Here is a 24485-nt window from a genome sequence, read left to right as displayed (position 1 = left end):
GTGACCATTTAGTTCCTGGGCAGATAAAGTGGCTTGGAGTAGTATCTGTTTGCTATCAGAGGTGTCAACTGTGAATGTCTTCTACTTCTCCACCTCCTTCCCCTCCCCCCACTGCCCCTCCACCCAGGAAAGAGTGGAGACCTGGGAGGTAAATGAAGGAGAACGTGACCAAGGTCATTAAAGGCAGCTGATGGGTCCCCTGAGGTGAGCACTGAGAACCCAGGGACAGATCAGGCCACCCAGAGGTCTAGGGGCCTTGACAAGTGCAATTTCAGGAAGTGGGATGGGACTGGATTCAAGAGAGCCTGGGAAGGGTGAGCCTTCTCAGGTTACAGTTACATGGGGATTCAAATTGGATCAAAAACTTCTATCACTTATTTTTTAAGCTTCTGGGTCAATCTAATTGAAGATTATTCTGAGTAGGCTTACATGTTTAAAAATTATAGCCATTTGCAAGAATTTCTCTCTTAATCAGAATTCTTTTTCAATGAGGAGCAATCACCAAAACTTAAAAATACATCTGATATCAAGGCTCCAAATGACTACACAAACACAGATTTCAAATATTTGTATTCATCATGAATAGTCTATTAGCATTACTGGTGAACTCACAAGTAGGTTGTTATTAGAAAAATGGAACTTGCAAAATAAATTCATGGTAATAAAACAGAGCCTCTAGCTTAACATATTGAGCTTTTACATAAATTTCATTTGCCAAAAATACTTTAAAAACACTCGTACAATCTAATCTTTCCTATTGCTTTAAACTTCCTTATATCCATTACATATACGCAGAGCTTTAAGCACTTTAAAGTTGGCAGCTAGCAATATAAAATAGACTGTTCTGTAGTTCTTATGATCCAGTGGTCTGTTTCTGTGATTTGCACAAATTGCCTAAGTTCTCTGAACCGTAGTTTCTTTTTATATAGACCAAGAGTGATAATACTAGAAGGATTCATTAAAAATGCTTTGAAAGTACTAGCGAATGCAAGTGTCCCGGTAGCGATAGTAAGGGATACTAACACCGGACTAACTGACCAATTGGAAAATGGGAGGGGTTTACTGATCTAGACAGGCGCCGGGCTGACTCAAGTGAATGGGACAAAAGGAATCTAAAAGGACAGTGGGAATACACTGCTCGGAACCCCTGGAAAGCACTTCTGGGCCGCTTGCTGTGCAGCCTGTGCTGTGGCCACGGCCCTCAAGGGCCACCAGCACGGTGTCACATCTGAAAGAGCGGCCTCCGCACACACACCGTCCCGCACACCTTCACTTACGGGGCCTCAGCTCCTTCCTCCTTCGCTCATCCAAAAGCTTTGGTGACTGGGGCTCTGACACTTGAGGTTCTATGGACACCTTTGCTTTTCATTTTGAAGGCTTTCTGAGAACAGCTGCAGAACTACCGAGGCCTTTGGAAAAAGGCTGATCTTACTACATTTTCAGCCAGACTGCAAGCTGAGAGAAGTGGAAATATTATGAGCCTATTTTCCTGAAATCCCTTTCAGAGCTGCTCCAGGAATTTCTTGGCTCTACACGTGACCTCAAAACAGAACAATCTCCTCTTCCCAAATCCATCTGCTTTTTTAGCTTTAACTCTAGCCTTCAATTTAAATATGCAATTAAGCAAGGCACAATAGCCCTGAAGTCCCAATAGTGCCCAGATTTGCAAGTCTGAGTTATGATATGGCCATAGGAATGCAAATCGCAAATCCACACCCAAAGATTCGGCTCCAAGAATCTACTACTGACAACGTGCTACAATATATTTTCTTTTCTTTTTTTTTAAGATTTTATTTATGTACTTTCTTTTTTTTTCAAACTTTCTTTTCTTTTTTTTTTAGATTTTATTTATTTATTTTTAGAGAGGGAAGGGAGGGAGAAAGAGAGAGAGAGAGAAACATAAATGTGCGGTTGCTGGGGGCCATGGCCTGCAACCCAGGCATGCGCCCTGACTGGGAATCGAACCTGGGACACTTTGGTTCCCAGCTCGCGCTCAATCCACTGAGCTATGCCAGCCGGGGCTTACAATATATTTTCTGGCTGTCTAAAAGACAAATGTTTTATGTTGAAATGGCATTAAGCAAGGGTTGTGGCTATGGTTGGCAAATGTGAACAAATTCAGTTGATATTACCTCATAGCCAGAGTTTTAAAATACACAATAACCTAGAGAAAAGACTGAGAGAAAACAGTGGTTACCAATATTCAATGTAAAGAATGTAAGTCAAGAACTTCAAACTAATCTTTGATTCACTCAGCCCACTGTCAGCGGGCCGGGAAGCTGTTGTAAACATCGGCCGCACGGCCACTCCCGTCCGAGTGGAGCTCCGTGCTAGCCAGGGCTCGGCACACCCCACTCTCCTGGGGGTGGCTGCGTCCAAGAACCCATGCGGCCAGTGCTCTTGGAAATAAAAGTTAACCCTTCCTCTCCCAAGAGACATGAAACTCTCTCTTCTGCTCCCTCATCCAGAGCTGTCTCCCGGGCAAATGACCAGAGTAACACCCATTCAGAAAATCAGGAAATGAGAAGTTAAAGCGACAATTCGTGAGGGAAGAGGCCATGTCATCTCTGCCTTGCTGTAATAGCCCTTCAAAATCTCCAGAAGGCTGGTTTAAATTTCATTCAGGCCCCAAGGCACAAATGTATTCTTTCAAGGGGACGAAAAGCTAACTTCAGACCAGAGCAGTTCTGGGAGGCCCAACTCAAAGCACACCAAAAGGTCAAGATCAACGTAAGGGCTACTCCAAGGGGCCTCAGCATGGCATCCAACTTCTGGAACCTGGGTCGATTCCAACGCAAACCACACACTCAGCGTCAGAGCAGGGCTTTAGGCTGCCTGAGCCAGGGAGGCCTGCAGGTTGAGGCGGATGCCGCAGCAGAGTTCCAGTGGGCAGCGGGGCTGCCGCGTGTGTGTTGTCCTGGCCCATCCGTCCACCCTCAGGACCGGAACAGAACTAAACCAGTGTCTCATCCCCCCTCACTTCACGTCCCGCCGTGTAATCTAGGATGCTACTTCATCGCGTCAGATAGCATGAACTTAGGACAAAAAGGAAGGGAGGGAGGGAGGGCTGGTTGAAGCTTGAACAATCATTAACAGGAAGCTTTTGATCCAATTGCAACCACCACGTAACTCTGTCCTAAGAAGGGCCACTTTTCCCATTCCTTCTTAAATGTCCACATAACAACTCACAAGCGTGCCCTTCACCAACCTGAAGAGCTAAGAAACGCACGCACTGCATAGCTTTAGGGCCCCTGCTTTCTCCTGACTTTCCAGGACTGTTTTGGTGTACTATGAGTCATTTGTCTCTTACATGTTAAAAAGATGTTTTTATTTCCCAGCTAGCATTTTGTTCTTTATTTTGTATGTTTTTAAATGGTCATGCAGTAAAATGGACTTTTCCGGTGTACTGTTCCATGCATGTTAACACATAACACATATGTTTATGTGTCAACACCATCTCCATCAGGACACGGAACAGCGCCACGGCCCCGAGGAGCTTCCCTGCGCTCTCCCTCTGCGGCAACTCCGACCGCAGACCCGCTGCTCAGGCACGGGTCATCCCACTGTCCCACGTTCCCGAACCACCAAACCAGAAATGGTGGCTCAAAGGTTAAGCATTCTCTGTGGCAGTTATTTTAACTCACATCAAAATTTATTCAAAGCAAAATGTAAATGTACGTTAATAAGTGTAAAACTAGAAAAGGTGATCCGGCTGAAACTGCACCTTTAACCCCAGACAGCACTGACCCGGGACCGGGCAGTTCAGAAGATTGTGGGATCTTTGCGGGTTAAATAAAGATCTGTTTCTTACAAAGTTATATGATCTGAGAATTTGCATAATATATCTTTCTTAATACTTGACTTTAAAGCGAAAAAGTTCCACATTTATTAAATTAACATTAGTCAAGCATTTTTTAGGTTTTTTAAATCTAACTCAGTGAGTATTCACATCATCACATTGCTCAGCCCCTCCCACTACACGGAATGCCGTGTGGGAAAACATGGCCTACACTGGTGTTTGAGATATGATTGTGGTCTACATGTCTATTCCCTCTCTTAATGTTAATATCTTCTTCAACTATGATCAAATTAGCTAATTTCCTGAAGAGAGAATTACAGAGAAATCCCCTGCTGCATTATGTCTTTGAGGAAACCTAACGACTTCTTGGCTCCTCAGAGACGAGCTGTCACCAATCCCGTGAACCAATGATATGGGGCGTTTCTTCACTGTAACCCTCCCAGGGACACGCCCAAGAACACGAGAGCAGGTTCTGTTTTCATGCGCCTCTTTCCGCCCTCAGTAACTCACACTGTGACACGCATGTTAGGAGTTCTCGTTACGAAGCATGTTTGTGACGGGGAAAGCTCACTAAAGAGAAAGTAAAAGTAAAAATATTCCTACCCCTGACATGTCAGTCTGTAAACTTTCAGTTGGCAATGACGGGGGGCGGGGGGGGGGCAGGGGAAGGGTCTGAATGTTTCCTCTGTACGCTGAGCACCCAACATTAGAAAGAATCTGTGTATATGACAAATAACCAAGTCAAGTTCATTATGTTCAATTTTTACGATGAAACTTTTTACTAAAAGAGAAGTCCTTAAATTCAAAAGTTTAAATAGAATATCCTTTTAAAAAATTTTTAGTTGATCAAATTAAAGATACTGGCAAATATAAATAAATAAATAAATCCCAGCCAAGTCCATAAAATTGTCTGCATTTGAATCTAGTATATTTTTATCTGGGCAACAATGGGACAAGCTTCCATCCCTTCTGGTTAAGTATTTGATTTCTTTCAAACAGGCACTGGTAGCCCCAGAGCATTGGCCGTCATTGCTCAGATGATCTGTTTTGATAATCAGCTAAAGACGCCTTATGGTTAATGGCACAGTTTCAGGGGTACATCATTAATAAATATCAATACCTGTATTATTTTGCCTCTTCAAGCATTAGCCTGCACCTCCTCCCTCTCTCTTTTTCCCTTCCCTCCGGGTCCCTGAATTCTTCCTTTTTCTCTCTCATGAAAAGACAAATGGTTAAAATGATTAAAATTACAAAATTTAGCATTCTTTTAGGATTCTACATCTACATCTTTAAAAGCTGCCCCATGTCCCCAGAAAACGGCCTACACAAATATACAAACACCATTTTACAAATAGCTCCTGGAGTTCCAAGCCATCCACAAGCACAAGGCACCCGCAGTCCCCAGAGGAAACCCTGCTCCTCGAGCGACTCCCACACAGTCAGCCATTCAACTCCCCGGCCCCGGGCTCGCCACCTTCCCGGCCCTGCCTTTAGTCAATACTGCTGAGCCCAAATTAACTCGTGTCTGCCCTGTGAAGCCTTTCCCAACTGCTGCAGCTCGCATGGCTTCCTACCTTTACTGGCTTCCTGACACACACACAGCCAAGTCATAATCCGGCATTCAACCTCCCTCTGAATCAGCGGTCCCAAGACAATTTTTCCATGGGTGGTGGATGGGGAGTGGGTGATGGTTTGAGGATGACTGAAGCACATCACATTCAAGCTCAGCTCCTGCTGTGTGGCCTGGTCCCTATCAGCCCCGGACTGGTACCAGTCCCCAGAGGTTGGGGACCCCTGCTCTAAATGATCCATACAGGTATGCTACACCTACCTCTAAAGCTAACTTGCAACACCCTGAAAAAAGATATAGTACACCTTACATCTCAGCAGCTCCCTCACAGCACCTGTCCCGGCGCCAGAAGCCCAATGAACATGTATTGAATGATCAACCCTCACATCTGATTATCCTGTTAGGTGGCTTCTGTCCCACCACGGCAACTTTGCCCAAGTGGGAGAATGGGGCCAAGAATCCCACCTTTTTGAGCAGAATCTAGGTTATACAGAGCTCAGGGGGTATCACTCAGCATTGAGTTCATTCATTTAGCAAACATTTATTAAGTTCCTACTATGTGTCCAGCACTAAGCTAAGCACTAAAAATATAAAAGTGACAGATATGTAAGTCAATTGTTTATGGTGTCCTACATGCAGGAACAGAGGTGCACATAAGGCAACACCAGACAAGCAGCCGGCAGCAGACAAGCAGCCAATGATTTTGCACCGCAAGAGGCACCCTGGTGTGCGTGTGGCGAGAAGGTTGAAAACGTGCAGCACCCAGGTGTGCGGGCACCAACCCCTTTTCCCTGGGACTGTCAAATAAAAGAATGACAATAGCCAACACAACAGCAGCCGTCCGGTGTGAGTGAATCGAGATTACACCTCCTTTTTTGGTCAGGTTGGCAAAAAGTATATTTTGTGGTGTGCCACAGAATTTTAGTAATTAGAGTAGGTGTGCCATGAGATGAAAAAGGTTGAAAATCGCTGGCAGAGGCAGCAATCTGCCCAGAGACTTTGGTACAGCCGCCAGCGAGAACAGGACGCTGGGAACGGAGGCTGATGTGGTGAGAACTTACCAGATGAGCCAGGATGGCAAAGGCCTCCCCAGAGACAAACAGCAAATGCAAAAGCACAAACTCATGGAAATACCACGTCCCTTCTCTCCCGTCTTCACCTGTACTGCCAGCCCCTGGAGGGGCCCCAGGTCAGCAAGGCCAGCTCGCCTTCCCTTCGGGGTTATTTACTTGGACTAAGCAACAGGGATTTATTTCTGGAGACTAAGGTGCATTGCCTAGCGAATAGGAACTTCAAAATTCTAAGTAAATTTAGTATTTTGGATTTGGAAATCCAATCCAAATCCAAATTATGGATTTGGAAAGAAATGCATGTGACTGACTCAAGATCCATTTTATAGGTTACATATTTTTATAGAGAAGATCTTTAATACAATTTTAATTTTAATCATCTGTCTGCCTTCAAGGGATAAAATAACATCAAAAAATGGTTTTAAAGTTATTTATTCAATGTTTCCATTCCTGTATTCCTGTATCACGTACTTCTCCAAGTAAGCTTCAGTTTCTCTGTCTCCTGGCTTTATAAACCTCTCTTTGGGCCTTAACAACCACGCAATCGCTTTTACTGTGAAGTTTAATATCCTGCTTCAAAATCCAAATATGATTCACATATTGCATCTTCAGTATTTCTAAAACAAATCAATCTGCTTGGACCTTTAAAAAACTTCTTTTCTCCAGAACGCTTAAAAACATGCCTTCCAGTATCTGGAAATGAAACGTTTAAGCACATGCAATAATGCTGCTTCGGGCTAATTCTCCTGCCTCGTATTTGAAGAAGAAAAATTAATGACGCTGCTAAACTACTTTATTTGAGAAATACTAATGGTATTAAAATGCATCAATAGTCTGGCTTCGAAAACATAGCTTAAAAAACCTCAAGAACAAATCATCGCAGAGGTGCCATTCCTGGCACGCACTGTTTTTTTTTTTTTTCGGAAACCTGAGCCTGTAATTGCTTTTAAAGGCACGGCCGCCCTCGCTCTCTCCCCGCTGATATCGCCAAAGAAAATTGCAGAGCTGAATTCAAGAGGATGCTCACGAATTTATAATAAAGCCTCACTGATGTTTTTATTGTTGTTGATCCCAGCTACACATAAATAACCAATTAAACAAGCCAGCCAAAATTTCCCAGAAAAGTCCTTTAAAACTATCTGGAGGTGATTCACAAAACTCTGAGCTCAGATTTCAGACACACGTAGCCCGGGAGTCCTAGAACCCCACAGACGAAAACGGCAAGATAAGGAAGACCTCGCACCAGAAGGGTGCAGTAACGACAGTCAGGATAATGTATTTGTGTTGTGCTTTATTCTTGCAAGAATTCTTTGCCAAGATTCGCCTCATGTGATTATCCTAACCTTCTGACAGAGGAAACGAGCCTGGATTCCAGAAGCGTCGTGCCCAGAGGCACGCGGCCAGCTGGTGGCGAGGCGAGAATCAAACCACCAGCAACAAACGTTTCCATTAAACGACATATAGCACGACCAATCAATCTCTCTCCCAGCACTTTCATCATATGGTTTTGCATTTCTTCATAGAGTCATTATTTTTTTAAAAAAATGGTATTTCAGGATCCTTAGATTTTCATTTCAAGTTCCTAGTTTTTAAAAACGTACTAATCAGTCCAATATCAATTTCCTCTTTATTCAAAGAGGAAAGAAGGGCCAGTTTCTTCCTTACTGGAAGAAGGGCAATCCAAAGCAAATAAAGATGTTTTTCATTCACTTCTGTGCCTTCTCTTTCACATCGCCATTGAAGTACATATTCGAGGCGTCTCAACCAGCGGAAGTGCCTTCCCACTCACCTAGCAGGCGAGGCTGCTGCCAGAACACACTAGGACCAGTTTCCTCTGCAGGTTTCCACAGAAAATCTGTCCAAAAGATCTCAGAGAGCACAACATGCATTCGACAAGGCCCGAATGATACCATAAATTTAACATTGTAAGTCTCCAATATCAATCTCAAGAACACATTATTAAATAAAAGTCTTTCAACACTTTATAAAAGGGCCCTAGGAAAACCAGCAAAGGAGTAGTTTTTCCAAATCCCAACTTCTGAAAGAGCATCGGATTTCGTCCTTCCGCTCCCTCATTTATTCACTCGCTCAGGAACTCATGCAGCGTGGAACTCACTGCTGGCAGCCGTGTTCTACATAGACCCTGGGAATTCAGGGATGGCCAGGTACGCTTCTGCCTCGCGGAGCTGACACTTGGGAAGGAGTAGACAGGCAACGAACCCATAAACAGATAAAATCAGATATTGTTAAGTATAACGAAAAAATAAAACAAAATTGTGGGGGACCGAGCGGAAGCAGGAAAACCAATTGGGAAGTGATGATGGCAACCCAGGTAAGAGACGAAGGTAAAGGTGAAGTCTAGTCAGATTTAGCACTTGCTGGTGGACTTGATGTCAAGTTCGAGGGAGAGAGAAGATTTCTGCACGAGCAAATGAGTGGCTAATGCCATTAGCCCACATAGAAAAGACCTTGAAAGAAACGAGATAGAGGTACGGCCACCAAGGATCCTGTTTATTGCTCAGTCAAGTTTAGGATGCTATTGAATTAGAGATGTTACTAAAAAAAGAAAAAGACACCTGGATACACAAGTCTGAAGCTCAAGGGGAAATACAAATTTGAGAATCCTCAGAATTTAGTGTTTAAGGTCACGGGACCAGGTGAAGTTCACCTCAGGATATGCGTAATCAGAGGGTTCAAATTACGGCTCCGCTGCAGATTGGCCAATTTAGGTGAAGACTTGAGCCTTTCCACGGCCTTTCTACGTAGGGCGGGGATGTGGCCGAGCATGCTGGGACATGTGCACAGCGCCGCACAAGCCCATGCTGTTGTCAAGCTCCTAAGAAACTAAACGCCATAGAAAGACAGAAACCATCATAACTGAAGTGAAGACGCAAGTTTCCCGGCCACAGTAATAAGTGACCGGTTCCCTTGGCGGAGCTGGAGAACAAACAGCCCGCAAACTCTCTGGAAGAAAGCGCCACCGAGGAAAACTCAGACAGAGCAGCCCTGCCTCGGGGCCGCTGGGAAATGGAAAGGCTCGCATTAACAAACACAACTAAAAATAGTGCACCGAGCCATTAATAATGAATATCTCCAGGGGCTGTTTATAGAGAATGATGACTATTTGAAATTTTTATCACAAATGTATATTACTTTCAAAGCTAGAGAAAGAAAGCTATGCAAAAGGTTGATATAACAGAAAATTACCGTTTCTGAAAATAATGTTGATCTGGCATGACATATAATAGGAAAAAAGAGTAACTCATAAGCTCTTTTCAAGAAGCTCCAGTGGGAGTCTTGGAATTACCAGAGGACTGATAAAACAGATCTGGACAATGAGTCTTGCTCAACTTTAAACTAATGTGTGTTGGTAAAGTAAAATAAGAATCCAATGGCCCTGGCTGGTGTGGCTCAGTGGTTGAGTGCCAGCCTGCAAATCAAAGGGTCACCAGTTCGATTCCCAGTCAGGGCACATGCCTGGGGGTTGCTGGTCAGATCCCCAGTGCGGGGCACACAAGAGGCAACCACACATTGATGCTTGTCTCCCTCTCTCTCCCTCTCCCTTCCCCTCGCTAAAAAAATAAAGTAAATAAAATCTTTAAAAAAAAGAATCGAATGAATATTTGTACAAGTGCTGTGGTTTGAAACTATAATTATCTTAGAAATTCCAAACATCCCCATACATTTACTTATTATAAGCTTAAAACTAATGAGTAGGTAGATTTTTTCTGATTGATACTTCTTTTTCTAAAGGAAATATTTTTTAATTTTTATTTTTCTATTTTTAAGGAGAGGAGAAGGGATGGAGAAAGAGAGGCAGAGAAATATTGAAGTGATAGAGAAACATCAGTCAGTTGTCTCTGGTCCACGCCCCAACTGGGGACCGCACCTGCAACTTAGCCATGTGCCCCGACAGGGAATTGAACCTGAGACCTTTCACTTTTCAGGATGATGCTCAACCAAGTAAGCCACACCAGTCATGGCAAGAATTTTTTTTAAGTAATAGATATATTAAAGATCACAAAATTACTGAACTACCATACAATAAGTGTGATGAAACCATAATTATTACCATGAATAATGTGCACTTTTTTTGCCCAAATTTTAAGGGAAAAATAAGGATACACATTATACATGAGTAGTACTAATTCCATATCTATGTAAATGTTTATATTTTTAATATATAATCTTTATCATATATATTTTTTAAATTTTTTCCCATTACCATTTAGTCCCCTTTATACCCTCTATATAAATATTTTTGATTCTTTTGATTTTTTTCTGAAAGTTTGGGCCAAAATTTTCGATATGCATTATACATGGCAAAATACGGTATTCCTATCATATTCATGTCGTGCATTTGCTTGTGTATATCTGCTTGCCCTACGCCTATTCGAGACTCACCTAATGTGACCCACAGTCACGGGCTTCCATGCAGCACCTAGATAGAGAGCTGCTGCTGAAGAGCATTTCAAAATGCAATCTTTACGAAACTAGAACTGCTCTTCTTACTATCACTGTGTGTTTTTGAAGCTTCCGCACTAAGGAGGACTTGAAGAAAACGGTGGTCTCTGCCATGTTGGAACTAAAAGGAAGACTTCTTCTAGTTATATAAAACTGAAGTCTTCACACGGAAGTCACTGAACACAGAGGAGAATTTCTGAGCCTCCCCACGTCCCTCGTGAGCACTTGAACTAGAATCCGAGGTAGTACGCCGTAGATGGCACTGCCGATTCATAACCAGCCAGCTGCTTTCCAGGTTTTATACTAAAAGTTAAGAATCTTTGTTGTTAACAAAGTCGAAGTTCTCGAATAATTAAAGGAATAAATATTGCACGTGGAAAAAACTCAAGCCAACTTGGGGTGTTCTCTACTTTAAACCTGTTGCCAGCTGTTATTGCTCTAAACCAAGTTCTCCAAGTGAGGTTTTAAATATACAAACTATATATAAATATCCATGCAAATATGGACATCAAACACTGGTGTACTTGCAGGTGATAATTACCATTTACCTGGAAAAGAAATGAGGTTCTCCAAGGAAAGAGAGGCCCTTCAGCTCTGCTAAAGCAACTCGCCACCAACAGCCCAAGGGCAGGGGGCCCAGGAGCAAATTACCCGCTTAGCCTTTCATCCCTGTGATGTGCTGAGGACCTATATATATAAAGGTTCTTCTGTCTACTTGGGACTGAAGCCTCCTACTCTTTCCACCTCAAAACTACAAGTGTCAATATGGTGAGTGTCCCACCCCCAGCAGTTTCTGTAACTCCCTGGGACAATGAGGCCTCTGGCCTCACCCCTGCAAACGCTCTCCCCTACTCCTCCCATTGTTCAGAGAAACAGCCAGTGCCAGGACTGGGTCTTCACCAAGCTAAAAAAAAATTCTCCAAAATCAAAAGTCTTAGGAAATAACTGGGCCTGTTCACACATCACAATGTGTTCTTTTTAAAGAATCTTGCTCTTTTGAAAGAGATTCAAAGAGGTTTCTCAACTCACCAACAATTAAAGGAAAATAAGTGACACAGCAAATCTCTTAAAGCCAGCGTGGAGACTGCCACTCACCAGTCCACGCACAGATTCAGGAACGCGGCACCGCGCCCTGAATGGCACGCGGAGCTGACCGTGCGATGGGTGGGCGGAGGAGGTGCAGGCCCCTGTCTTACAGGACCTGCTGTTCAGTTATCTAGAAATAACATTTTCAATGTTGCCAATAAGTCAACAGACAATAATATCACCTCAAGTCCTTTTTGGAGCTAAGCTTGATATAAACCATTGAAAATGAAATTCACCAATCATGATATCATGGCGGGAAAAAACATGAATCTATAGCGAGTAAGAAAATAACTCAAAAGAGGGAGCTTGGGTCTTTCGCCCACAGCAAGCACACCGTGCCTCACTGCCGAGGAGGTCACGCACAGCCGCACGCATTCGTTCCTGCACGTTCACGAAGAGGAGCAAACCGGCATTGTGGATGCTTCCCGAGAAACAAACTGGACCGTTTTCCTCAAATTCTTATTCCTTTTTCCCCAAGGTCCTGCCCCATCTACTTCTGCTTTAATAGCTTCATCTTTATGTAAGTGAAATATTTCAAACAAAATTATGAGTCATCACAAAAATCGTAAATTACAAATGCAAACATAGTGTTATCACATTAGAAGAAAGTCTGTCATTTTAGAAGGCTATTTCATCAAGAACCTCTGTCCAATTTTAGTCCCGGGAGCACCCCATTCTCCGGTCTTCCTGACACTGCAGACGGGGTTCAGGTCCCCACTCTGCACCTCACTGCTCCGTGTGGTCATGCTCTCCTCTTCTCTCACAGAGACAGACAACGCCCCCATCACGGTAATGCAACACGACTGGGAGAGATGTGTGTAAATGCTTACAGACGTGCTTTGCACATAATAAGGGCTCAATAAATGGCAACGGTTACAGTGTCCGAGTTTCAGTATAGAATCCCATTACTATAATTCAGAAGAGGGGTGTGAAACCAAAGATGAGTAAGATTTTAAGAGAGCATCTAGCTTCTCTGAAAAAGCTTACGCCTGGCCCAACTATAGTCTAGAAGCTTCCAGGAAGAGCTTAGCAAATGAGACCGCTGAGCCAACGGCGGAGGTCTTGAAGGAATCATAGGGAACGAGAGGAGGAGCTGGCCAAAGGAAGGAAAGTCCCTGTTTTCAAAACGACTGAGAATGCAAGGTCTGCAAACTGCTAGACCACAAGGACGTTCTGGAACAGACTATTAAAATACGTGGTCATTTTCAGAATGCTAGTGGGCCACCACTGAGGACGAATTAGTCCAGACAACACCACTTCCTCCGTTCAGAGCAGACTACCAAGTGCAGGAAGAACGACAGATGCGGGTAAGCGAGAAAAAGGCCTGCGACAGTAGGATGATACTGTACTTCGGACTAGAAGAAACGTCGATGGACCATACGAACAGGCTCATTATCTGTAAGATGACTGCCGAATGCTACTTTTAAATGAATAAATATTTTTAATCCAGAAGGAAGCACCCAGTAACCAGCCTCAGGGTTTATGTAAATCCTGTTCTGATGACCCCAGTTGCCACAGATTAGGACGCAGAGCGACCTTTCCAGCAGGTCAGCTCCCTGGAAGAAGGGCCGTGGCGGCTGGTCCCCGGCTCCACTCCTGGCCCCTGGGACAGGACCTGGCATCCTGTGGAAGTTCATTAACTATCCACCAAATAAATTAAAGATACAAATAATATGACATTTAGAGGGCTAATAAAGACCCTGAATAACTTAATCATAATCCAAAGTTCTTCACAGGATAGAAAGATGGGCCAGTTTGAACCCCGGTCATCGGACCCAGAGGGACGAGCCCAGACCTGGAGTCAGGCAGCCTCTGCCTTTCATCTTGGCTCTGCCACCTGTCAGGGGGAGGGGGGAGGGGGAAGGGGGGATGGGAGAACTGAGGCGAAGTTTCAACAGAAAATGAAAAAGTAAGATCTTCTACATAAGTCCAATATTGATCAATACTTAGAGAGAGAAGAGGTGGCTGTTAGGTAGGGTGGTACATAACTGGTGAAAATATTAATTCTTACCACAAAAATATAGGTTCGAAGATTCATACACAAGGTCCTGTCGGGGCCACAGGTGACTGCAAAAGGGAGCACTGCCACTTGTGTCAGGACGCCAGGCGCAGACCGGGGGCTGCAGACTGGGACTTACGATCCCACTGGTGCACACACCAAAAGCCTAGATAAATGTAAGTTGATAAAAAGTTAGATGGATCAACAATTTGCTGTCATTGCTTTAGAAATATATTAGCCCACTAAGTGTATACTATTTGCCTGGCACTGTTCCAAGTCCTTTACATATAATCAAGTCATTTAATACTCATGAAAATGTTCTGAACTACTATTATCATCCTATGTACAGATGAAGAAACAGAGGCACAGAGCGGCTGCATAACTGCCCGAGGTTACTAGTCACTAAGGCTCACAGCAGCTGAACAGACAGACGCCAAGGCCAGCGGCCCCTGGGTCTGTGCCCGCACCACCGCAGCGTGCAGCTCAGGCAGCGCGGAAATGCTCTGAGGCGCACTCTGCTAACCCGCAGAAGGGTAGTCCTGCTTGCCTCTGTTTCGGTCGGAGCACAGCTAGGGACGTTGTTTGGACTTGAGGTCTGTATTTTTCACACGAACTGGGTACTCTGGATTGAGTTAAGGATGGCGAGGAGACGCGAGGCCGCGATGCACGCGGAGGGCGGAAGGAAATGTTTAGCTTGGAGAAGTGAAGACTCGGCAGGGCATGCGGTCGGCTCACCTGCGTGGATGGCCACTCGGAAGAAAAACCAGACACACTTTATTCAGCAGCTTTCAAACTTTTCTTTGAACCATTGTGATCCAGTTGACATATGCAGTTCACTAAATAACAATTACCCAGTCAAGACAAAGGTTTTATGAAAACCTCACTATCTGTGATACACGCTGATATTTTCACATTCTACTCTCATTCCACTCTGCTGCTCCTTCGCTTTGCCCTCGCCTGTCCCTCCTCCTCCTCTCTTAATGCTGGTCGTATCCAACGAAAATTATTTCACAATCTTATATTTCAACTTAAAATTTGAAAAGTGCCGCTCTATTTGGCCACAAGGACAGGGCAGATAGATGGATAAAGAGCAGTGGATGGATAGATGTTATAGAAAACTATATTTTAACTCATAACCAGTCACTAAGTAACTGCCAGAGCTGTTCGAAGTTGTCATGGGCTGCTTCAGGGCAAAGGAGGCTTTCCATCACCACGGGGGATGTCGGTCTCCCGTCATACACTGTGGACAGAGTGGGAGGGACTCAGGGATCCATTACATGGCTGAAGTAGAAGAACATTATGTTTTCTTTCCAATCCTGGAGTGTCATCATTCTAACCAAGTTTTTGTAATAGAAACAATACCTTACCTTCAACATTGTCTATTTTCCAAAATATTTAGGCATGTGCAAAGTGACCAAGATATAAGGAAAGAAGGAAGGTTGGAAGAAAGGAAGAAAAAAGGAAGGAAAAGAGGAATGAAGGAAGAGTAAAGGAAAGACAAGAAGGGAAGGGTAGGGAAGGAGGAGAAGGGAGAAGGGAGGTGTGAGGAAAGTGAAGGAAGGAGGTATGGAGAGAAGAAAAGAAAGAAGAGAACAAGAGAGAGAAAGGAGAATAAAAAGAATAGATTGTGTTCCTTAGTAAATTAAAGAGTTTTGCCTTCAAAATAAAGTCTTCAACCCTACTTTCCCAATCCCGACAAGAATGTAAATTGGGTTCATCCAGAGTACAAGATTCCTGAGTCCCCTGCATGAGAAAAAGAAGAAAAGGCATCTGAAAATCACTGCGGGCTCTATAATTAGCTCTGATGGTTTTCCTTCAGATCATTCCGGATGATCAGATCATAACAGAGGAGCTGAGACCCCACTCAGGACCTGATGTGTAAAACAGCTTTCAACAGGGTTTGGTCCATCCTTTTTGACAGGTATACACATTTCAACAGTCTTCCAAGGCACCTTCTGGAAGCCCCTCCTAATTTTGTTAGAAGATACTGCCAAGAAAAAGGAGAGAGAAAGTAGGAGGAGAAATCTAAATAAGGGTAAAATGATTGAAAGGACCGTGACTCGAGCCCCAGAGGACGCAACTGATTAAGAAGAAAGATGCCGATGGACTGCCGACCAGCCGTGCAGCCCACAATGTCTGCCGGCTCGTTACTAGCACACAGTATTCTCTTGCCTCCAGAGATCTCGGTCAATGTTCACAGCCATGTTCTTAATCAAATGCCAACACCACTGGCACGGGGCTAGGGGCTGCTGTGAGACTCACGTTTCAGTGATGATCAGCAGGGCTTTCTAAAAGAAATAAGGAAGTCCAGACTAGGGTAGACGCCCCATCCAATACCAACGAGAGTTCTCTGAGTGCTTTTTCACAAAACTCGGTGACCATACCAGGTCTCAGAGTAAAAGAGGTCATCGAGTGGACCAGCCACAATCCAGCCACTGCTGGTGGTACTCGGTGCACAGGGAGATGGCTACTCGTGAATTAAGCAAATAAAATTAAGTCAAAGGGTATTCTCAACTGTAAATTCCTTCTGACAAGTTTAGTAATTCAGCGTTTATCCTCAATTAATACTACAGGTACATAGTTATCAACATGTAGTCGAAAATCTTTTGAATTTACACACTCAATAAGTTTAGTGTTGTTTTAAATGAAGTAGAAAGTTAGAAGCTCTTTGCTAAAACCATCTGGGCATCTTAGACATCTGAATCTTGAGTTGGACCCATTCCCACATTGTTATAAACCACACTACAAACTCTCAAATCAGGGATAGAGTCCTTTGTGGAAAGATGAATCCAGAAAATAAACTAAAACCAGACTTAAGTTTGGCAACTTAAGTTCAAAAGACAGAGACTTGGAAACAGAAGAAAAAGACTAGAAATTGACATAATTCAGGTAGGCTGGAATTCAAAGCATGCTGGGACTTTGGCAACATAGACCAGCTAGAGCAAGACGCAGCCAAGGCCAGGCCTGGCACAGCCCCGGGAAATGCATACAAGCTCCAGAGGCCTGTCTGCCAGGTGCCTGCAAACCTGGTGCACCGCATCCAAAGACACAGCAAGCTCACACTTGGTTCAGGCAGATGCTGGGAACCGGAGGATGAATTCAAGGGCAGGGCAGGGCCATGAAGATACAGACTTACAGTCTCAGCAAGACTTCCATTTTTTCCAGCAATACTGGGATCTAAGCACACAGAAGAACCTGGGATTCTTGGATAAATGTAACAAAGATTCTAAATGGACAGCTGATTCACAAGGCAGTAAGGGAAATTCTAAAACCAAAACCAGGGAGGAACATAAACACAGATGTGTTCCCCCGACACGGACGGGCTGTCCAGAGAGCACGAGTTGAGACGGGTAAGCAGGAAGGGGCTGTTTGTGGCCACGTGGGAGTCGGTGACGAAGCCTTGGGTTTGCTCAGTCTGAAGCGGAACAATCTCCCCCTGTCCCACGAGACAACAAATCTGTTTCTTTCTCTCTTTCTCTCTCTCTCTCTTCCTCTCTCTCTCTCAAATCAATCAATAAAAATTTTTACAGCCAATACCTGCATTTTTAAAAAATGGACAAAGGACCTGAAAAGACATTTTTTTCCAAGAGGATTTTTTAAAAAGGCCAGTAGGTGTATGAAAAGGAGTTTAACTTCCCTAATCATCAGGGACATGCAAATCAAAACCACAGTGAGACATCACCTCACACCTGTTAAGATGGCTATTACCAAAAACACAAAAGATAAATGCTGGCAAGGATGTGGACGAAAGGAATCCTTATACACTACTGGTGGCAATGTTCACTGGTGCAGCCATTATTGGAAAACAGTTTCTCAAAAACTTAAAAACGAAACTACCGTACGACCCAGCAACCCCAGCCCCCCATACTCACCCCGAGGGGCTGAAGTCAGGGCCTCACAGAGATGCCTGCCCACCCTCTCAACCGCAGCACCGTCCACGACAGCCAGGATGCGGAAACACCCTGAGTGCCCACCGACACGTGAACGGATGCAGAAAATATGCTGTATATATATTTAATGGAATACCACTCAGCCATAAAACATAAGGAAATCCTTGCACTTGCAACAATATGGATGAAACTGCAGGGCATTACGCTAAGTAAAATAAGCCAGACAGAGAAAGACAAATATTGCATGGTATCATTTACATGCGAATGAAAAGGAAAAAAAAAGCTGATCGCATAGAAACAAAATGAAGTGCTGGTCCCCACAGGCCAGGGCGGGGGAGGTGGGAAGGTGCCAGCCCAAGGATGCGGACTTGTAAGCTCCAGGGGCCACGTGCAGCCGTCCCTGCGGCCGGCGCTGTGTCCTCGCTGCAGACGTGACCGCGGCTCAGAGTGGGTCTTAAGCATTCTCACCACACCCAAGAAATGAGTTAACTATACAAGGCGAGTAATGTGTTAAATAACTTGATCTGGTAATAATTCCACAATGTATATTATGAAACCATCACATATTTTAAATATATACAAATATATGTCAATTATTCCTCAATAAAGTTGTTAAAAAAAAAAAAGAATCAAATTGCCTTTGTTGATATTCTCTATTACAAATGCTTTTTCATGCCCCTTGCTCTAGAGGACATATTGGTGAAAATGTGGCTGGGTGGAATATCTGAGATCTTCCTGCCTATGTCCTCCTCTAGGACTTTTATGGTGTCGCTTTTTACTGTACAGAAAATACTGTGCCACCTATGCAGTCAGGAACCCAGAGCTGAGAAACTGACATGAAAGTGATCCAGGGCTGGGAACACACTCGCAGTGCCTGTGAAAGTCAAAGGCAAATCCTCTCCAGGGCAGTGGTCTCACCCTTGACTTTGGAACTCTAGAAGTACTAATGTCTCCGTCTCACACCTGGAATATCTGCTCTGATCTGGGGTCCAACCTGCCATCCTGATTTTTAAAAGGTCGCTAGGAGATTCTAAGGTGCAGAAAGGATGGAGGACCTCCACTCTAGAGAGACACACCTTCAGTGCTGGCCACACAGAGTCCCCACCGGGCGCGGCTTCAAAATCAACATTTCACAGCACCCGGAGGGACGGTCCGCATGAGCCGGAGTAGGGAGCAGCAACTGAAAGCAAAGTTAAACCTCCAAGAACGTGAGATAGTAGAATGATTTGTTACAGACTATACAATACCAGTTAATTAAATTTAAAAAAAAAAAAAACAAAAATATGAAAATGGAGGGAAACACAGGCACAAAATAAAACTTCTAGAAAGGATACATGTATTCACTGATTTAAATAACTGGGTAAGTGGGTTGAAGAGCAGAGGGACAGGCAGGCAGAGGGGAGTGGACAGCGAGGTGACTGGCCCAGAGGAAGCCCCTGGAAGGACCGGGCCCTGAGAGACTAACGACAGGAATGACAACAGACGAAAGAGAGTCACAGGAAGAGCCACAGGATGAAGGGGAAGGTCCAATGTCCACCTCATCGATGTTCCCACAGAGAGAATGGAGGAGAGAAATATTTCAAGAGACAACGGCTGCTTTCTACTCGGAGATTTCAGAGCTCGCCTTATCCTCTAGGGAATCTAAGGCCGTAACATCTCTGCGCCCACATCTCCTGTCTGGACTGAGGGGCAGAACTGAGCGCAGCTCAGCACCGAGTCAAGCGCCACCAGTGGTTTCATCTGCAAGCGGTCGGGACAAGAGGGGCTGACAGCAGTGACCAGCTGAACACCCAGTTTGCTGGTCAGTGTGGTGACCCTGAAAATTCACGGGGGATCAGCTCTGCAGATGAAGAAACGGAAGCGCTCCAGAATCCCGTCCTCTGTTCGCTCCTCTCCCATCCAATGGCAGGCCTAAACGAAACTGGTGTTTCTAAACTGATACGTTAAATACTTCCTTTCACTGGCGGTGCGAAGTGCTGGCGAGGTAGTGAGCAACGGGACTACTTTTCCATACGTTGCCAATGGAAACATAAAACAACAAATAACTTTTGAAAACAACGTGGCATTGTTTGGGAGGAAGAAACGTCTCCCTGCCTTCTTTCGGCTGGTGTAATCATTGAATCTACATAAAACAGATTAGATTAACAGGAGAAACTAACCGAATATAATCACAGACTCATGTACAGGAACCCCACATACGAGACAGAGTCAGAGACCCACATGTATCAGAAGTTCGGCGGCCAAAGGGTAACATGAGGTCTGGGTGGCATTTGGAGCCAACGACGAGGTTAGGGGTAAGGAAGGCCATCTGCAGGATGGCAAGAAGAGCAGGTGCTCGGTAATTAGACGTTGGCCCTGCCCTATATGTGGGTCATAAACAGTTACCGCTGGTAACAGTTCTTACTGTGGGCAAGGCCCCTAATTTAAATTCTTTCATGGAGATGTAAAAGTTTCTTCTGAGCTCAAAGGGTGTCAGTTGTCTTAGGCTCGAAATAAGTCACATGGTCAAGCGACACGTCTCAGGGAGACCTGTCCTGAACCACTCGAAAGCCCCCAGAGGGTGAGATGCATTTACTGTGCAGACGAGCAATTATAGTTCAAGCATTTGTCCCAGGGACGCAGAAACGTGTGTCCACACAAAGACCTGGGCGTGCGTGTTCACAGCAGCTGCTTCATACTAGCCCTGAACTGAAATAATATGAGCAGATGAATAAATTATAGCACATCTATATCCAACATTGAGCAGTATTTCTCAATATTAAAAAGGAACAAACTACTGATGGATACAATCCCATGGCTGAGTCTCAGAAACGCTATGCTGAGAAATAAGTGAAAGGTGCCAAAGTTTATACTTTATGATTCCATTTATGTGACACTTTGGAAAAAACACACATAATCTATGGTAACAGCGAAAAGATAGCACTTCCCCGAAGCCATGAGGGAGGGTGACTCATGGGCAGGGGCGGGGCACGGGGAGCTTTGGGGTTTATGGAAACGTTCTGCGTTATTATTGTGATGGTGGTAACGTGAGAACATACATTTGTCAAAACCCAAAACACTGCACATTTAAAATGGGTGTGGTTTATTATATGGAAATTGTACCTCAGTAAAGCTGATTTTAAAAAAGTCTTTCCTCTTGCCAGGAACATTTTCAGCTGTTTCCCCTGCAAACATATCGTCTTATCACGGCACACTTTTCCTGCATTTTCCGTCCTGATTTTATCATTGGCTCACTTATCTTAAGACTAGGTCGTAAATTTGCAGTTCTCTTCTATTTGCTCAAAGTAGGATGCGAATGAGGGATTCTGGCACAAAAGAGGAAGAGATCTGGAGTACTCTGGGTTCAAATCCCGGCTCTACCCGTGATTCGCTATGCCATCTTGAGTATTGAAACGCTCAACCTTGGTTTCCTCATCCGTGAAATGGAAATTGTAATAACACTCCAGTCTTCGGGATGTGAGGGGTGTCAACTTTGTGTCACAGAGTGGGCATTCAGTAAATGTTAATCGGTTTCCTTAAACCCTTCCTCATTCGTGCCACAGGCTAGCCGGAGGGACTGAAGTGGGAGTCGGTGGACTTGGTTCAGCACGCACTGCCCAGCGGTGACTGAAGCGGCTCAGAAGCACGCGACAGCAGCGTCACTCAAGCGAAGTCTGCGAACCAGTGCCCACCCGTCCCCTGCCGCCACTGCCAGCAAGGTAAGCACAGAGATCGAGGTATTTAAAAATGTTTATAGAAATTGGAGATGACCGTGTATGAGCTAGATCAGAAAATGCGCTTTCGGCTTAAATCTTGTCCAGGAGAAGGTTCTCAGAGCAGCCTGGGCCAGAACGTAAACCAACACACTGCTTCCTTCATTGAGAAAATCTTACTATGAAAAAAAAAGTCAGCTGAACTAGACAAAGTGCTTCACAAAAACAGATAACTTGTTCTGTTTATATTTATTGAAATGTAGTTATAAAATTTTACACGCATTTATCTGTTTATAACATTTATCTGCTTATATCTGTTAAACTAATTATTTTTACAATGAGCTCGTGTTTTCTATGTTTTTTTGTTCACTCTTTTCTATAGAGTCATTTTCATGAATTTTACAAAATTACTCGTATTATGGTTTGGGAACTAAACTGGTCCTTCCCCACAGATAGTTTGAAACCTTTTTTAGAGCATCTATACCTCTTAGAATAAAGGTGATGCCTCCACCCTACACTTTCCTTCAGCTTCAGTTTTCGGAGTTACCTTTGATTCAAAACATCTGTTTTTGTTTCCCTAGGATAAGGGCGGGGAAGCAACTTGGAGGAATTCTGCAAGTCAGTGGTTGTAGCAAACTAAGGGTCACGCGCCAGCAAGGTTGCTCACTTTTAAGACTCTGCTGCCACCCTGTGGCCATTCGGCTTATGACCCCCAAGCTAGAAAACGCACTCTGCTTTTTGTTATTTCCCCATTCCCCTCAACCGGAACACTTATCTTCTTATCCCACTTTTCCCACCTAATTCCTTAGTGAGCTCCACGAAACCTACTGAATTCTCTGCCCTTTTTTATTTCTTGGTAGCTCATTTTCAACAGTTCTGTTAAAGTAATTTGTTACTGCTACGTGAATGTGGGCATTTTTACTCAATGTCAACCAAACTGCTACAAGAGCAATGAATTATACAATTAACTGGCCTTAGTCCATTCAAATAAAACTAAAAACTTTTAGCAATGAAATATAAACTATTTTACTTCTTGCCACCCACAGAGAAGGTCACCTTATATGCAACACGCAAGCCATCCCGGATAGATACCACACTGGCCGTCGGAACAAAGATTAGAAACAATTTTTGGTGCACTGAACTGAGGGAAGGCGCTTTACAAATACACAGGTGTACTCTGTGGAGCTCCTTCATTATAACTGCACATTATTAGTTTTGCACGAGTGATGCATATCGCAACTCGCCAACATGAAGACGAAGCGTGACAGGCTAACGAAGGAAGAGAGAGGGAGGAGCTACACGCTTCCTCAAAGCTCCTCCCTTCCTGGGAACGTCAACTCAGCAGTTAGAACTGCGAGCGGAAGTCAGGGTCGAGGTCCCTTGCCCCCTTGGGACTGAATTCCCTTTGAAAAGTCATTCTGTACCACCATGTGGGGTCTGCAAAGCTGACCTTCCTTCAAGGCTTCCTACACCTAACAGACATAAACCACGGTGGCCTAAGACATTACAGCTCAGCAAGAAGGAAGTTGGACCCTCATCTGACACCCTGTACAAAAACCAATCAAAGTGGATGAAAGGCTTAAACAGCAAAGCTAAAACTGTAAAACTACTAGAAGAAACAGAGGGGGAAAATGTCTTGACTTCGGTCTTGGTAATGACTCTTTGGACAAGACACCGAGAGCTCAGGCATCCAAACGGGAACAGGCAGGTGAGACGGCATCAAACTGAAAAACGTCAGCCCAGCAGAAGAAACTGAGTCCACACAGCGAACAGTCAACCTGCAGACGACAGGAAAAGCTTGCCAACAACGTACCTGGTAAGGGGTAATATCCGAAGTAGGTAAGGAACTCATACCACTCAATAGCAAAAAAGTAATCTGATTTAAAAGGACAAAGAACTTGATGAAACACTGCTCAGAGGAAGACATAAACACGGCCTGCAGGTATAAAATGAGGTGCTCAGACATCGCTCATCAAGAGGATGCAAATCAAAACCACGGTGAGACGTCACCTCACACCTGCAAGGATGACCGTTTTCAGAAAGACTGGCCGTAACAAGTGTCATCGAGGACGTGCCAGGGGAACCCTGTGTACTGCTGTTGGGGCTGTAACAAGTGAGGTCACGATGGAAACCAGGGCGGCGGCCCCTCCCACTATTTAAAGGAGGCCCACCGTGGGCCCCAGCCAGCCCACTGCCAGGTGGTTACCCAGCAGAACTGCGATCGGGCCCCAGAGAGCTACCTGCACTCCATGTCCAGTGCACCGTGACCCACAACAGTGAAATGTGGCGACGACCAAAATATCACTCGCAGATGAACGGATAAAGGAAAAGCAGTATAGACACACACGGTGGAATATTACTTGGCCTTAGAAAAGGAAATCTGCCATTTGCAACAACGTGGATGAACTTGGAAGACATGAAACTAAGTGAGAAAACCAGGGACAGACGAAGGCTGTGTGATCTCATCTCTACGTGGAGTTTGAAACGGTCGATCTCATGGAAGCGCGGAGTGGGACGCTGCTTGCCAGGGGCTGGGGAGGGGAGCGCAGTGACACTGGTCCAGGGGTGTGAGTTCCAGCCACGCACCACGGACGGGTGCTGCAGACCCAACGCGGAGCGGGCGGCCACATCCACAGTGCTTCCCTGAACGCTTGAAGTTTGCTAAAAGGTTAAAGCTTGAGTGTCTCTCACACACACACCCTAAAGAGACAATGCTTTCAGGTGAGGGCTGCGTTAGTGAGATTGATGTTGTGATCACTTTACAATGTGTAAATATCTCAAAAGGTCCGGTTGTACACCCTAAGTACACGCAATTTTTATTTGTCAGTTATACCTCCATGGAGCTATTTTTCTAACTGGCGGCTACTTGAAGTTGCCTATCCCTAATATCACCCTAAAATGCAACCAGTAAAAAT

At 44.5% G+C, this 24485-nt stretch overlaps 1 protein-coding gene across 2 annotated transcripts in view; it reads right to left on the bottom strand.

Moving 5' to 3' along the window:
- RGL1 (ral guanine nucleotide dissociation stimulator like 1) overlaps positions 1–24485 on the bottom strand; it is a 215887-nt gene that overhangs the window by 176927 nt on the left and 14475 nt on the right. The window contains exon 2 of one of the 2 annotated variants that reach the window (XM_045838522.1): positions 14001–14154. The exons of the other annotated variant lie outside the window; for it this stretch is intronic. The gene's annotated coding sequence lies outside the window, so the exon portion shown is untranslated. The remainder of the gene's footprint in view (positions 1–14000; positions 14155–24485) is intronic. 2 annotated transcript variants of the gene reach the window in all.

The sequence above is a fragment of the Phyllostomus hastatus genome, unplaced genomic scaffold, assembly GCF_019186645.2.
Source record: "Phyllostomus hastatus isolate PE091 unplaced genomic scaffold, TTU_PhHast_1.1 phas_contig_283, whole genome shotgun sequence".
Lineage (NCBI taxonomy): Eukaryota > Metazoa > Chordata > Mammalia > Chiroptera > Phyllostomidae > Phyllostomus > Phyllostomus hastatus.
The sequence above is the reverse complement of the archived record's forward strand: the minus strand, read 5'-3'. Positions and strand labels throughout refer to the sequence as shown.